Raw genomic sequence first — 15,177 nt, 5'->3', positions numbered from 1 at the left:
TCTTTTCTTTTCTTTTTAAAGATTTTCTTTTAGAAGTCTTATTATTATTATTATTATTATTATTATTATTTTAAGATTTTTATTGGGGAAGGGGACAGGACTTTTTTTTATGGGGGAACAGTGTGTACTTCCAGGACTTTTTTCCAAGTCAAGTTGTCCTTTCAATCTTAGTTGTGGAGGGCACAGCTCAGCTCCAGGTACAGTTGCCATTGCTAGCTGCAGGGGGCGCAGCCCACCATCCCTTGTGGGAGTCGAACCAGCAACCTTGTGGCCGAGAGGACATGCTCCAACCAACTGAGCCATCCAGGAGCTCAGCGGCAGCTCAGCTCAAGGTGCCATGTTCAATCTTAGTTGCAGGGGGTGGAGCCCACCATCCCTTGCGGGACTCGAGGAGTTGAACTGGCAACCTTGTGGTTGAGAGCCCACTGGCCCATGTGGGAATCGAACCGGCAGCCTTCGGCATTAGGAGCACAGAGCTCCAACCGCCTGAGCCACCGGGCCGGCCCTAAAACCATTTCTGATAAAACATAAAGTTCAGGATATGTTCTTATTTTTCGTAGCCTGCAATTTGGGTCTTTTTAAATATGATTTCTTAGGTGAAAGCAACAAAAGCATGCTACCTCATAATTGCAAATGAGGCTTCTCTTTCTTCCATGTCAGATCAGGGCTAGCGGTTGGCAGTTCCCCGCAGTTAGGGACAGAATGGGTTGGCTTGCTCACAAGGGAGGCATTTGGGCTAAGGCTATAGGGCCACTTGGTTAGGATGTTGTAAGCATTGGGATTTGGATGAGAGGTTCCCAAATAGGCCTGTCCATCAGAATCACTGAAAATCCAGATGCCTGGATTTTCTTGATATCCAGACATATTTCAGTATGTCTCAGAGGCCTTTCAAACATACCCCCAAGTGATTCTACGGCATACCTAGGCTTGGTGACTGTTGGAATAGGTTGCCATTAGCACCCCTCTCTCATGAGAGTCTATGAATCTTGTCTTCTGTTATGGGAGGAAGAGTCATAGTCTTCCCTGCCTGTATCTTGTGAAGCCCAAGGTTCTATTTATGTGGGCAGTGATGACAGGTCTCACACTATTTATCGTTCCTCCTTGGAGAAGACAGAGTACCGAGCTGCTTTATAATATCTGTTTGCAGAGTCTCTTTGTAATGGAAAATGTTACCTCCTCCAGTAGTACTTGTTGACGGTGCCAGCGGGCCACATACATGTCACTTGGGAGAGGCTGGATAATGTTTATACACCTGCAGGAACTAGTTAGAGGGATCAAGATGGAGTTCGTAGTTGATACCCTAGTTGTTGTTGTTTTTTAAATGGAAGAATCACCACAAGACTGAGGTGGTTTGGGGGAGTACAGCATTCTTTAAGGAGGAAAAGAAAACTTCTCAGGAAATTTGATGGAGAATGTGTATTTTCTGGGCCATGGAGAATACACTGCCCAGTATTTCTCTAGTTCTTGGGTTGAAGTTTTCACGGATTTTTTTTTAAAATTATTATTAAAGTATCAGTTCATTCTTTCCCAAATAGATGGATGCTGGTGATAAATAACGAAAACATGTCAAATGCTAGGAAAATGACACTTTTCCTTCCTCCTGGATAGAAGCCCCTCTTAATAATTGAGGCACCCATCTTTTCTAGTGGCAGAGGGTCTTTCCTTAAGGGAGACGTAATATGGACAAGGCTGAGAGAGCCTTTCTGAGCCCACGACCAGCTCCAAGGCATTGAGCACCAAACCGTTTGCTTCTCCACGGAGGGGTGTCTTTCAGGCAAAGATACAGGGTACAGGGGTGGTGCCTTTCTCCACTTTCCTCACTTTATTCTGTGATGCTGAGCCTTCCGTAGCAGCTGGCCTGTTCCTCATTTTTTAACTAGAAAGGCTGTCTAATTAACTTGAGCCTATTTCTGCTGTGTTAATTAATGTGTGCATACACGAGGTTACTGTTCTCCCTTAAGGTGTGATGGAAAGGAGCGGTAGTCACCGAGAGTTTTAGCAGATGTAGCAACTGGCTCTGGGAAACAGTCACCTTGCAAAGCAAGGCACGACACTGATTCTACTCGATAAAGTCCACCCAGGTCCAGGGTATAAAGAGTGGTCCCCAGACTCCTCTAGGCTGTCATTTGAGGATGATGAGCAGAGTGACAGGGCACTGTCCACTGAAATCGCTCGCCCCGTAGCGAGTGTGTGGTCTTTGGGAAGTCACTTAACCAATCTGAGTCTTGTTTGCTCCCTCATACATGGGGCACAGAACACCTCATTTTGTCAGAATTAATTGAGACAATATTTGGGAAGCTTGAGACACGTCACTCAATTCATGAGCCTACAAGTTGTCTGTGAGTTTATCCTGTCAGACGGTCAGCCCCTCAGGAGTAGAGACTGTCCTATTTAATTCATGTCTCCCATGCCTAGTAACTGTAGGAACTCATCCTTATGAAAAGAATGAAAGCCGAGTTGCTCTCATTTGATTAGTAACCGTCACGACAGCACGGTGGTTAATGTGGGGGCGGGGACACATTTTTTCAGCCCTAAATCTTAACACGTCTCTGTACCTAACGGGCTTTGGGTCCATCACTCAGACTTCCTCAACCTGCCTGGCCCAGGATTGGGCTTTCCAGGCCACAAAGGCTATCCTGAGACCTGCGCTGCCCCTTCCTGCATGGTCCTTCTGGTCTGGGAGTCTTCTGTAGCTCCCTGAGATGCAAGGTAGATGCAAAAGTTTGCAGAGATGCCTCCCCACTTAGTTGTCAGATGGGTTATCAGAGAGGGAGAGAGAGAGAGAGGCCACAAGTCACATAACTTTTACTGCAGTATGTTGTTATAATTGTTCTATTTTCTTATTAGTTATTGGTAATCTCTTACTGTGCCCAATGTATAAATTAAACCTTATCATAGAGATGTATGCATAGGAAAATAATAATAATATAGGGTTCAGTACTCTGTGGTTTCAGGCATCCACGGGGGTCTTGGAATGTACACAGCACGAATAAGGGAGGGTCACTCTATGCGCTTCTGCACTTGTTGTGAAGACTCACATCCAGGCCAGTGGCAGAAAGGTTTTTTTTTGTTTTTTGTTTTCCTGATAGAATAATTTGCACTGACCCTCTGTCTCTGTTGCTCTGTCTCTCTGCTTCTCTCCCTCTCTGATAAGATGCATGCAGCTGGCAGTTGGTCAACAACTCTGCCCAGTTTGCTGATGAGAAATTGGCTGAGAATGATTAAGTTCAAGGTTGTACAACTGGTTAGTGGCAGAACCACAATTTGCATCTCAATCAGTCTGACTCGGATTCCTGTGCCCTTAACTGCTGTGCTGTGAAAAGGCAGAGATGCATGGGAGGTAGCCTCTGGGTTGCTGGAGCTGGGCTTCCTGGGGCTTGAATCATGGCTCTGCTGTGTGACCTGAGGCAAGTGGCTAGACCTTTCTGTGCCTCAGTTTCATCCCCTCTAAAATGGAGCTAAGACTAGTACTCACCTAATCGAGTTTCAAGGTAAGTAAATAAGTTTTTAGTATGTAAAGCACATAGTAAATAGTTCACAAAAGTAATTTTCTATCATTATTTCTGAGCACAGGGAGTTTGGGTGCTTGGACTTTTGAAGTGGTGGCAGGGATGTCTTGAATATCTGGGCCAGGCCGCCTTTCTGCCACTGCAGTAACTCTGGCAGCAGCCTATGCAGTAGACTGCACTCGACATCAGACACTTTACACTTGCCCGGTCTGCCAGTTGCAGTCATGTGTCAAGTTGGCAGCTAATTTTCTCAGAGCACTGGCTTGGAATGGGACCCAGAGGCTGTGCCTGTGGTCGTAAACCACACAGATCCAGCTCAAATGGCCATCATCTCTCCTCGTAGTGACATGGATGGTGCGGGGAGAGCAAGCGATGGCTGGCACAAAAAGCCCTCTGGTTAACCCATACAGGCCCGTTCCGCTGCGTTGCGCTCTCTTTTCTTGTGGCCTATGGACAAAAGGCCTGTGGCTTCACAATGTTCCAGGGAGTATTGTAAAGTTCTTGGCTGTTTGTGAATCTGTCTTGCTCCATGGATCAACAGCTGAGATAACTGAAGACATCTGCGGGGAGGGGACGGGCCTCCTTGAATCACCCCCTCTCCACGCCTGTATCATCTTTCCAAAATAGCAATCTGATTGTGTCACTTCCTTGCTTAACACTCTGCAGTGATGAGACTTTTTGGGGTGATAGAAATCTTGATGACCATGATTGTGGTGGTGGTTAAATGTCAAAGCTCATCACACTGTATGTTAATACGGCATCATTCCGATGGACGTCACACCTCGGTAAAATCCATCAAGAGCAGGGAAAACACCAAACTCCCTTGCGGGTCATTCCGCGCTGGGCACGAGCGCCTCACAGGTGTGGAAGACACAGCCCAACCTCTCTGAGTCACACTGAGCACGTCTGTCCCTTCTTCTGTCTCCAGTGAGTCTTGTTCTTTGTGTGGCCCGTGGGATCTTCAGAACGGAGAGAAGGGAGGGGAGACACGAGTAGGTAGGAGGGCCTGGGTGTAAGATTCCCTTAAGCTTCTATTTTGTGCCTCCTTTCAAGAAGCCTCCTGTCCTGTTTCCAACAAACAGAAACAGGTGAGCAGAGCAGTTAAGAGTTTGGACTCTGGAGACAGTCTGTCCTAGCCGTAGTGTTAGCTGTGTGATTTCGGGCAAGTTCCAAAACCTCTCTGTTCCTTGGTTTCATATTTGTAAGATAATGAGGACAGTGATAGTTTCCACCACAAAGGATTCAGTGGATTAATACATGTAAAGTACTAAAGGTGGTATCTGGATCAAAATAAAGGTTATATAAGTATTGCTATTATTGTTATTATTATTATTATTGCCCACCAAATATACTGATGATTAAGTGCCCTCTTTGCAGGAGCATTTTTTCTAGTGGAGAACTGCAGACAACCAGCAAATGAGCCAATCAATACGTAGGTGATACACGTTGTGGATAGTGCTATGAGAGGAACAGAGAAGGTACGGTGCACTGCCCCGTCCTACTTTCCTCTATCTTCTCATTAAATAACATCCGCGAGGTGGGATCCAGCATGCCGAAAGCTGCTGGCTCTCGCAGGCAGTTTATACCTTGGGGAGGAGCCCACGGAGGAGATTTGCATTCAGGGGACAAATGGCATCTTACTGTAGCGGTAATAGAAGAAAAGCTTTTTCTAAAATAGCTCTCCAAATCTGTGACATTTCTAGTAGCTCATTAAAAGATGGTTCCAGCCGCTCCTGAATGGGCCATTCTCCCAGCACTGAGCTGTCTGAGCCCACTGGTGTCCCCAGGGGAAGAGTCACCTTGAGGGGTAGACCCCTAGCAGAGGGTAGGCGAGCTCAGACCCACTGTCTCCACCTGCAGGTGGCAGAGACCTCTTCCGCCCTGCCGGTCATAGCAGAGATGCCAAGGGGTGGTGTTGGTTGTGTCAGGGAAGGTGAGAATGGTGATGGGATGGGGTCTGTAAGAGCGTGGGTGTGCGGAGTCCTCTTTAGTTATCTATGTTGCTGTAGCGGGCGCACATTTCAGACATATGAACATGAATGAAGCAAGTCAGGAAAACAGTAGCTCTCCACAAAGTCCTTACGTTCTCGAGTGTGACATGGTCTGCTCCCCTGTTGCCTTTTTCCTACTAATAAAAAAAATCAATCTTCCATTTCACTGACTATCAGGCATTTTAAGCAAAGGAAAGACAACAAACGTTTTCTCAGTTTGTAGTAAGTGCCAACATTTTAAGTGCATGATTTCATTTGCTTCTCACCTTATCCCTGTGAGGTAGGCGAGAATTATCTCCACTTGATAGATGAGGAATCTAAGGGTTAGAAAATTGAAGCCATTCGTCCAGGGTCATGTGACTAGGAAATAGAAGGCAGGATTCAAAATCTCATCTGTGTGACTCCGGAGACCAACTAATTTCCATTCACTGAATTACCTTCCTTCCAAGTTGCTTTCATGCTCAAGGGTCTGTATTTAAAGGGACGTTGTGACAGGTCTATGTTAGGCACAGATGCTACAGAGATAAATGAGACACTCATTCAGGTCTCTCTTATGCATTATGAGTTTCCAATGTGAATGTTAAGTGTTCTAGATACTCATAAAAGATGAAGGTGGATACAGTATCTTCTTAACAAGACCAGCAATTAAATAATTGCTCTCCTGGACATATTGCAGTTAGTTTTTTGGCCTTGGGCAGTGATTTAGGGTGTTAAGCAAGTGGTGAAAATAAGACACGTAGAAATGATGAGCAGATGAAAATGTCAACATTTTCAAAGGCCGGGAGGAAAATTCAATTTGTGTTCCATCCTGTCCTTGGCACCTACTCAGTTTCCTCCCCCTCTGTTTTCCTGTTAATTGCAAGTGACTGTAGCTCTGGCTTCTTTACTTCTTTGATCTGTTTACTAATTGACATTCACACAGCTGTGGGACTGGGGCTTTCATTTCCTTTGTCATTTTGATGAATGTCTGGGCAATTCCGTAGCAAAATGACTGTGAAGTCCAATAAAAGTGATTCAACAGTAGAACTTAGTCTGGGGGAAGGCGAGATGACATCTTACAAGCAAGGAAACAACCTATGATGGTATCTGTCATGTTGTGTGGAGAGTTTTGGAGAACTAGGCCTCAAAGTTTTGACTTACAGCAAGTCATGCATCTTAAGCTAGACATTAAAACTGGATGTAAGTGCACCCACTGAGGGGGACAACCTGAGCAGCTATAGGTACAGTTCCCATCTAACTGCTTATCATGAAGTATCTATAGAATGAAGGCAAAAATATGTTCTGGTCAGTTGCTTTGGTTCTCCACTGGATGTTTCAGTAGCTCACAACAGGAAATCCCATTGCAGTATCTGGGTCATTCAAATGGAGGCTAAATTTCCCTGTAGTTATCTATCTAATTTCATCCCAGTGTGTATTTAATTGGGATTGTATGGTGATCATAGCAATTTATTAGGTAATTTTCATCCGTCAGCTCTCTTTTCAAAGACCACCTCCTTAGAGAAGTCTTTCTTAAGGACTAGGTGAGCTCCTCGGTAAGTGACTCCAAATGACGGCTTCTTCTTTGCTTTTATAGGATTGTACTTTGTGATACTTCTCTTGCCTAGAACATGTACCCCATGAGGGCAGGGTCTTGCAGCTTGTCTCTCCAGGCTTCTCACTGTGCCTGGCACACAGTAGGTGCTCAATAGCGGCTGCTAAACAAATAAACATGAAGTAGTAGCACAAATCTTAGGACCCCTGGATATATAGATGAATGACACATTTCTGTGACAGTTTCTGAACTTGACAGTTCTATGTCCTTTGAGCCTGGATTGTGGTCAGCTAATACCTAGCAGAATTGTGGATTTTCCCCCCTTCACCAATGGCAGTGGCAGTTGTAAAGGTGGCAGGGACAAGAAAATTTAGAGGAAGTCCTTAAAATGAAGGACCCAAAGAGATACTCCTGCCCTCCACCACGAGAACAGGCAGTTTGGTCTTATTTATCCAGCTGTGACTCAGTGCTGACCCATCTTAGGTTCCCACGTTAGGGGCACACGTTTGAGAGCTGTCTCTCTGGGCCTATAGCATAGCATGGTGGCTCAGAATAACCAAAGCTGACTGTCCTCCAGCAGAATCAATGGAACTAGCTTCACGTTTGTAATCTTACTTCATACTCTTTGAAATAGGAACTCCTGGATTTTGAGCTTTTGTGACATCCCTTCTATTCAGTTATGCAAGTTTGCGTGCTCTCATCCAGTGTTAACTGAGCACTTGCTATGTGCCTGCCACAACACGAGGCTCTAAATTTTGTGCAGGGTCTGAAGCAAAGCAGCTGCTCCATCACAGTGGCGGTTCAATGGGTGGCCACGCGTCTTGAGAGGGTTCTAAGAGGAAAGCATTTGAACTGATCCTTGCTTTAAATTCATCATAGGAAAAACATCCCTCTTCTGTGTTTTCAAGTTTCTCCTACTTGAATTTATTGTGAAGTGTCAGCATGTTTTTAATTTGACTGCATTTTTTGAATCAGAAGGCCAGGGATAACGTGTTTCTAGACAACCTTACACTGGAGATGAGTATTTCAAAATGAAAGAAGAAAGTGCAGAATGGCAAGTGTTCATATTCTCTCCTTGTCTTTTGGACTTAAGGTCTTCAAAAAATGTCTGTAATGTAAATGTACGTATTTGTCTGCCTCTATCTCTAGATAAAGATTGTAGAGATTTATGATCCAGCTTGAACTAAAATCTCGCTGGTTCTAAGAGACCAGATGCTATGGAGTTTCTTACATTACTTTACAAATAATCCAGTACAGGTAAAACCATGGAATAAGTGACAGATGACAACCCCTTTACTTAGAGAAGTGACAGTCTCATGATGGTTATTAAATGATATTATTAAACGGATTATTCCATTGTTTACCTAATTGGTTAATTGGGTGAGTCCTCATTTAAAGATAAGGAGCTACAATAAAACTTAAAAAAAAGTCTTAGTAAGAATCAGTGCTGTTTTGTAGATATAAAAATGAAAGGAAGAAAACACTAATTAGCTTCAGTCCCTGATGTTAGGAAATGCTCACTCCCAGCGTAGTAGGACGGTCTTGCAGTGTCAGTTCTATCCAAGGTATGACTCAGTGAGAATTTGAATGGGTCATCCTCTGATGAGATTTTACTTTTGAAGGAAGAGGGAATTTTTTTTCTTGTTCATTTCAATAAGCTGAGCTGTATGAAAACATTTTAAAAACTTTCAAGCAGTTGATTCCACAGTCTTCACAGAAGTACCTACACTTTAGAGTTAAGAACATGGGCTCTGAGTCACATTTCCCGGTTTGTACCTGGGCACCTCTATGGATTTGCTAAGAGTCCGTGGGCAAGTCATTTAATTTCTCAGAGCTTTCGTGTTCTCCTGTGAAAAATGGGGACGGTGGTGGTTCTCACCTCCAAGGATTAGAGAGTGCTTGTAAAATGCTGGGCACCGTCTTGGCACTTAATACCTTTTCAATCAATGCTGCCTATTAACCCCTTACCTGGGCATCCTGAGTGGATTTCAGGTGTTGTGAGATGTGCTGAACAGGTGCCAGTTGTTTCTTGGGGAAAATGTTGGTGTTGATAATAATCCTCTCCAAAACATCCCTTTCTCTTAGAGTCTCCCCCAAGGTCCGCCTATCAGAGCATGTGGGCATCCAAACTCTGATTCATCACCCCAGGACTTTCTGTTCCCCAGTTTCTTTCTTTAGCTTGTTTTTTTCCATAGCTTGTCAGTTGCTTCTTCCTTTGTGAGCTCAAAAAGTGCCTACTCACGACTTATCCATTACTTCAAAGCCATATGTTTTATCGCTGGCATCCAACTTATCTATCTGACCTTCACCACTTTGTTCAGAATTTGAGCAGTCAGAAGCAATTGCCTTTCATCTCCTCAAATGTTTGCTTAAAAACTCTAAGTCAGTACATTGTATTCCGTTAATTAAACATGAAAAAATTATGTCTCAAAAACAGAAACAACAAAAAACCTCTAAGTCAAAATGTCACCATGGTGTCTTAAGATTTGTCAGACTATTTTGCATAACTGTACACAAGAGAATAGACATATGCACGTGGTCTACTAATATTAGTATAATAAAATTCTTTTGAATCCACTGCAGTTAAGATAGTTAGAGAAGTTTCTTTTATTTTAAAAGAGATATGATATTGGAAATTATTCTATCCTGTCACTGGCGCTTTCTTCTGAAATATGTTCTGTCCATCCAGTTGAATACCAACTAAAAGACATTTAAGAAAAACATTAACCTCTTTGAAATAAAATTTATTGTGATTTCTATTTCACGAAGTTGGGCCGCACATTTCTGTGTTTTGTCTGTTTGCATCTGTTGGATTTTGCATGTAGTTCTTTCAACATACTATGGATAATGCTTTCCTTTCTTCCATGTAAACAGTCAGTGGGCACAGCTTAACCTATAAGGCATGCAGCTGTCTTCCCGCACAAGTGTCCTGGTCTTGTCGGTCTGGACCAACATATAGCTCATAGCTGTATTAGAAGATATGATAGTTGTCCTATACAAGCAAAGCACAATATGGAAATAAATGGAATGGGACTGAGGTGTTTCTGCCCCTCACACTGCTAGAGCAGTGTCCTTTGAGGTTTCCTGGCGAAAGTACTACTGAACATTTTCAAAGGTCAAATTGCTGAACTGGAAAAGTGATGTGATAGTGATTAGAATGGTGATAATGGCTCGCATTTGTTCGACCCTTACCCTGTGCTCAGCACTCATTGAACTCTCATAATACCCGGCTAAGTAAACAGCCAATAGGTATGTGAAAAGATGCTCAACCTCCCTAGCTATTAGGGAAATGCAAATCAAAACACACAATGGGATTTATAGATGATGTAATACAGAATTGTACACCTGAACTCTATGTAATTTTACTAACAATTGTCACTCCAATAAATTTAAAAAAATAAATTAAAAAAAAACCCAAACCAAAATGAGATACCACCTCACACCTGGTGGAATGGCTGTTATCAACAAGAAAAGTCATATGAGTGTTGGAGAGGCTGTGGAGAAAAAGGAACCCTCATACACTGTTGGTGGGAATGTAAATTGGTAGAGCCACTATGGAAAACTATGGAGGTTCCTCAAAAATTTAAGAATAGAATTACCATATGACCCAGCAATCCCTCCCTCTTCTGGGTATCTACTCCCAAAATTTGAAAACATTTACCCATAAAGATATATGTACCCCTGTGTTCGTTGCAGCATTATTGATGGTTGTTAAGACATGGAAACAACTGACGTGTCCTTTGATAGATGATTGGATAAAGAAGATGTACATACATACAATGGACTATTACTTGGCCATAAGAAAAGATGAAACACTGCCATTTGCAACAACATGAATGGATCTTGAGATTATCATGCTAAGTGAAATAAGTCAGACAGAAAAAGTCAAGAACCATGTGATGGTTATTAAATAATGTAGAATATAAAACTGAAATGTTTTATTACTATAAATGTAGGGTGTAAAGCTGAAAACAAACGAACAAGACAAACAAACAAACAAAAACTCATAGACACAAACAACAGTTTAGTGGTTACCAGAGGGAAAAGGGGATGAGGGAGGTAGAAGATGATGTATGACAGAATTGTACACTTGGAGCCTATATAATTTTATTAGCCAATGTCACCCCAGTAAATTTAATAATAATAATAATAATAAAATACCCTGTGAGGTAAATCTCATTATCTCCTTTTTCCATGTGAAAGAATTTAAAGCTCAGGGGATTCAGTACCTTGCCCAAGGTCACGTTGCCGTGGCCTGATGCCACATCCCACGTTCGTCACCACGATGCCACACTGTGAGGGTGACCAGTGTTTTAGAATCAGTTTGACCTGCTACTGTAATGGGGCGGTGACCAGACTCTTCCTAAAACAGGCTCCTACCTTTCTGAGGCCGTCCCTGGACCCGGCTCCTTCCCTCTTCTCTCTTCATATTTATAAACAGGAGGATTATTTACAAGGGACTAGAACACTATGGTATTTTTCTTTTCGCAACAAGAATGCAGGATTTGGCATGGAATCACCTCCTTACTTTCTCCTAACAAAATATCCCCTGGCCAATCTGAGCTGTGGAGTAGAAGAAGGCTGAGACTGATTTCTTTTACAGCCAAAGCTAGTAACTACGAGTCCTCGGGAGATGTATTTGGCAGCTCACTGTCATAAACATGTTTTCTTTTACGTAAATAGAACTTATGATTCAGTTTAGATTTATTTCTTTGTTTTGTCATGAGCTAAATCACCAAACAAAAATCCTTTGTAAAACGTTTTGTAGTGGAGAAGCATCATGATAAATAGAAAATGTATTATGCATGGAGTTGGTCAAAGCTACTTTCAAAGTCCAGCTCCACAATGTACTTGATGTGTGACCTTTGGCAAGTAGCTTGACCCTTGTTTTTCTAATTTGTAAGGGAAAGCATCACACTTACCAGTAGAGTTACTGAACAAGTTATAGAAAAGTGAAAAGATCCTAGATGCTTAATGAATGTTACACAAGAAGAGGAGACAAATCTTTCTTAGACAATTAACTTGAAAAGCATGATATATCAACCAAATTCACAAAAGAGATTGATTTGGGGGTCTTGTTTATCTTTTAAAAGTATACTTATTTTTTGCACTGGAAAGAGATGATTGTTTGGACGTGATCTATTCTTTTTTTTTTTTTTTTTAACTTTTGTTTACTTTAAGTGTGTTTTTCCAGAACCCATCAGCTCCAAATCGATTGTTGTTTCAATCTAGTTGTGGAGGGCGCAGCTCACAGTGGCCCATGTGGGGATCGAACCAGCAACCTTGTTGTTAACAGCACCGCACTCTAACCAACTGAGCTAACCTGCCCATGATCCATTCTTTTAATGAGTGCAGGAGAAGGTCTGAGTGAGTCATTCACATAAGGCATATTTTTTTAAGAAAAACTGTCAGGTCTTACTAGCATTTCCCAGCCATCCATCTCTGGATGCATGAACACTGCATTAAAAAACAAAACAAAAAAAACCTACTGGCATTACACTTTGTGGCATATTGTTGGAGGTGAAGACTTTATCTGGTGTGACTGCTTGAGGAAATAGTATTCCATATTTTCAAGTGGATACTTCTGTCTCATGTAATAAATTTATTGCATAGGTAAAATGAATTCTATAATGCTCTTAAATGTTACTCAGTAAGAGATGAATCTCAGAGTCTCGTGTTTAATCAATATTTTTTTTACTTGACAGCAGTGTCGGAGAGCATTCCTAACCAGCTTGCTTACCAGCATCAGAAAACGGCCGGGACAAAGGTTACTGTCCAATGTACTGAAAGCCTCTACTGCTTATGAAATAAGTGAGTCTAGGTTTTCCTGGAAGGCAGCTCCTTCTAATATACAATCCAATATTTTAAAATACTTCACAGTATTTAAAGTAAACTTCTTGTGGCTTATAGGATAACATCTGTCAAGTACTGTTTTGATGCCTAGGAAAATCATGAAAATCTTGAAACAATTTGATTTTTTTTATTGTGGTAATAAGTAAAAAATTCTCTTTGCTGCAAAGATAAGTGGATTTGAGTTCTTTTTATTGAGTGTGAATTATGCCTAATTTAATATTTTTCTATATTCATATATTAGGAAGCAGCACAGCACTCGGGATTTGTGGTTTTTCTTTTTTACAAAACACTGACTGTATTTCTTTTAAGCATGGTGTTTCATAGTATGTATCAGCACACCTATACACAGAAACTGTTTCAGTTCTTGTCTAGGATGATTTTTTGTCTGCTTTGTTTTTTTCTGACAAGGAAGTATTAAAATCTCTAGCTACAATGGCTGACTTACCCACTTCTCTATAGTTCTGTCAATGGTGCTTCATATATTTTGATACTGTATTTAGATCTTTACATTCATGGCTATTCCAGTGTATTGCTCGAGTGGCTCTTTTCTATCCGTATATATGTCTTTATCCTCATGGTAATTTTTGCTTTAACTTCTATTTAGTCTGAAATTAAGGTTGTTCCTATGACTTTCTCTTGGTTCGTATTGTTTCATTCCTTTATTTTCAGCTGACAACGCCTCCTTCCTGGACCATGCTTTTGCCAGGCTCCTCCAATCCTCGTCGTGACCAGATCTTGACGTTGGCCTGCTAATGTGTGTAAATATGACTTCTCGAGTATAGCGTTTCTGTCATAAGGTCTGAGGTCAGTCTTACAAGCGACACTTGGCCTCTCTGAACTTCCAAGTTCCTCATCTGTAAAATGAGATAATACCCGTGTGCATTTCACAGTGAGTGTGAGAAGCAATGCATGAAGTCGTGTGTGCGAACACGTGACATTCTCCGTGTGTTTGTGGAGAAAAGTCACCGAGGTGCCCCTTCTCTGGCTCTGCAGTATTTGACAAAATTCTTCCTTTTACAAAAGGATGGGACAAAAAAGGGAAAGCAGGTGACATTTTCTTGGAATTCACAAGGTCAGGGAAGTCACTGCAATTTTTCCCAGTTTTAAAAAATCACGGGAAGTTTTTCTTGCTGAGGACAGATTGATGACTTTTAGCAGCTTCTTTTTATGACACGGGCCTCAGGGACCGGCGCGTGAGTCTCAGCTTGAAACCAAGCTGTGCGGTTTTCAAAGCACCTGGTGTGCAGGCTCGTGGGGCCGGGCAGGGTGGAGGCTCTCCGTGACGCAGAGGTGGCCTGGGTAGGTCACATCTGTCCTTTTTAGGCTGTGGCTGCTCCCACACCTTATACTGTTTTTCCTCCCATTTTCCCTCTGTGAAGCAGAAAAAGAAACAGCAACAAATCGGGTCACTCGTTGGTTTTCTGGCCGTTAACAATAGCAGTTCCTTTTAGTCAGTGAGGCATCTGCTTCTTAGGCACCTGTGTTTGCTGGGTATGGTGCCCGGTGCAGCTCTGGGAAGTGAATGAGTAGGGGAGTCAGGAGAGGTGAGCCAGAGAAGGCAGCAGGATGGAACGGAGCCCCTGCGAGTGTCGTAGGAGGGGAGCCCGGATAGGATGCATTTGCCTTGCCTACTTGGTACCCCACCTTGTAGGAGCATCTCAACAAACAGTTGTTGAAAAATATACCTGTTTGACATTATGTGTACGGGTTAGCCTTTGGTTTCCAAGAAAGCAGGGTTAACTTTGCTTTGCCACGACATTTTCCCAATTGGGTATTTATAAAAACAAAAACAAAAGCTACCTCAGAGCCAGGGAACACCCCTCTTTGGAAGACCCAAGCCGTCTGTGTTCCCTTCTCTTCCTTGGAGCAGAGCAAATGGTAGCTCCACTTGCCAGGCCTAAGCGAGAAGAGGCAGATCTGAGTGGACCCACACCAGGCATTTTGAAAATTTGAAGGCCTTTGAAGACATCCAAATAAGGGAGAAAAAGCACCAGGAGTCTTGTCAACGCAAGAATAAAAGCAGCTTTCATCTTCTCAAAGTTGTGTCACCTCCTAGGTCTAGCGAGCACGCAGCTTTCGCACCTGTCCATTTATATTAACGTGAGGACTGCTTCTCAAGTGCAGTGCGTGTAAAATGACTACAGAAGAGGTCACCAGCCTAGATTTAAATAATACGAATGTGCTTATGTTCTCAGAGGCAGCTGGCCCAATAAAGATATCATTTGTTTTCTTCCACATTCCGACATGTTTAGGTATGTATCAAATCTAAATTATAACCGTGAGGACCCACAAA

General features: G+C 42.5%; 1 protein-coding gene across 16 annotated transcripts in view; it reads left to right on the top strand.

Moving 5' to 3' along the window:
- SV2B (synaptic vesicle glycoprotein 2B) overlaps positions 1-15,177 on the top strand; it is a 100,833-nt gene that overhangs the window by 28,714 nt on the left and 56,942 nt on the right. For 2 of the 16 annotated variants that reach the window (XM_074318266.1, XM_074318261.1), the window contains one exon: positions 12,226-12,398. The exons of 10 other annotated variants lie outside the window; for them this stretch is intronic. The gene's annotated coding sequence lies outside the window, so the exon portion shown is untranslated. Of the gene's footprint in view, positions 1-3,468; positions 3,492-12,225; positions 12,399-12,763; positions 12,843-13,553; positions 13,639-15,177 lie in introns of those variants that run through there. 4 more of the 16 variants (XM_019726700.2, XM_074318263.1, XM_074318262.1 and 1 more) reach the window with 4 other exon arrangements.

This window comes from Rhinolophus sinicus, linkage group LG13, assembly GCF_036562045.2.
Source record: "Rhinolophus sinicus isolate RSC01 linkage group LG13, ASM3656204v1, whole genome shotgun sequence".
NCBI lineage: Eukaryota > Metazoa > Chordata > Mammalia > Chiroptera > Rhinolophidae > Rhinolophus > Rhinolophus sinicus.
This window is presented reverse-complemented; position numbering and strand designations above follow the sequence as displayed.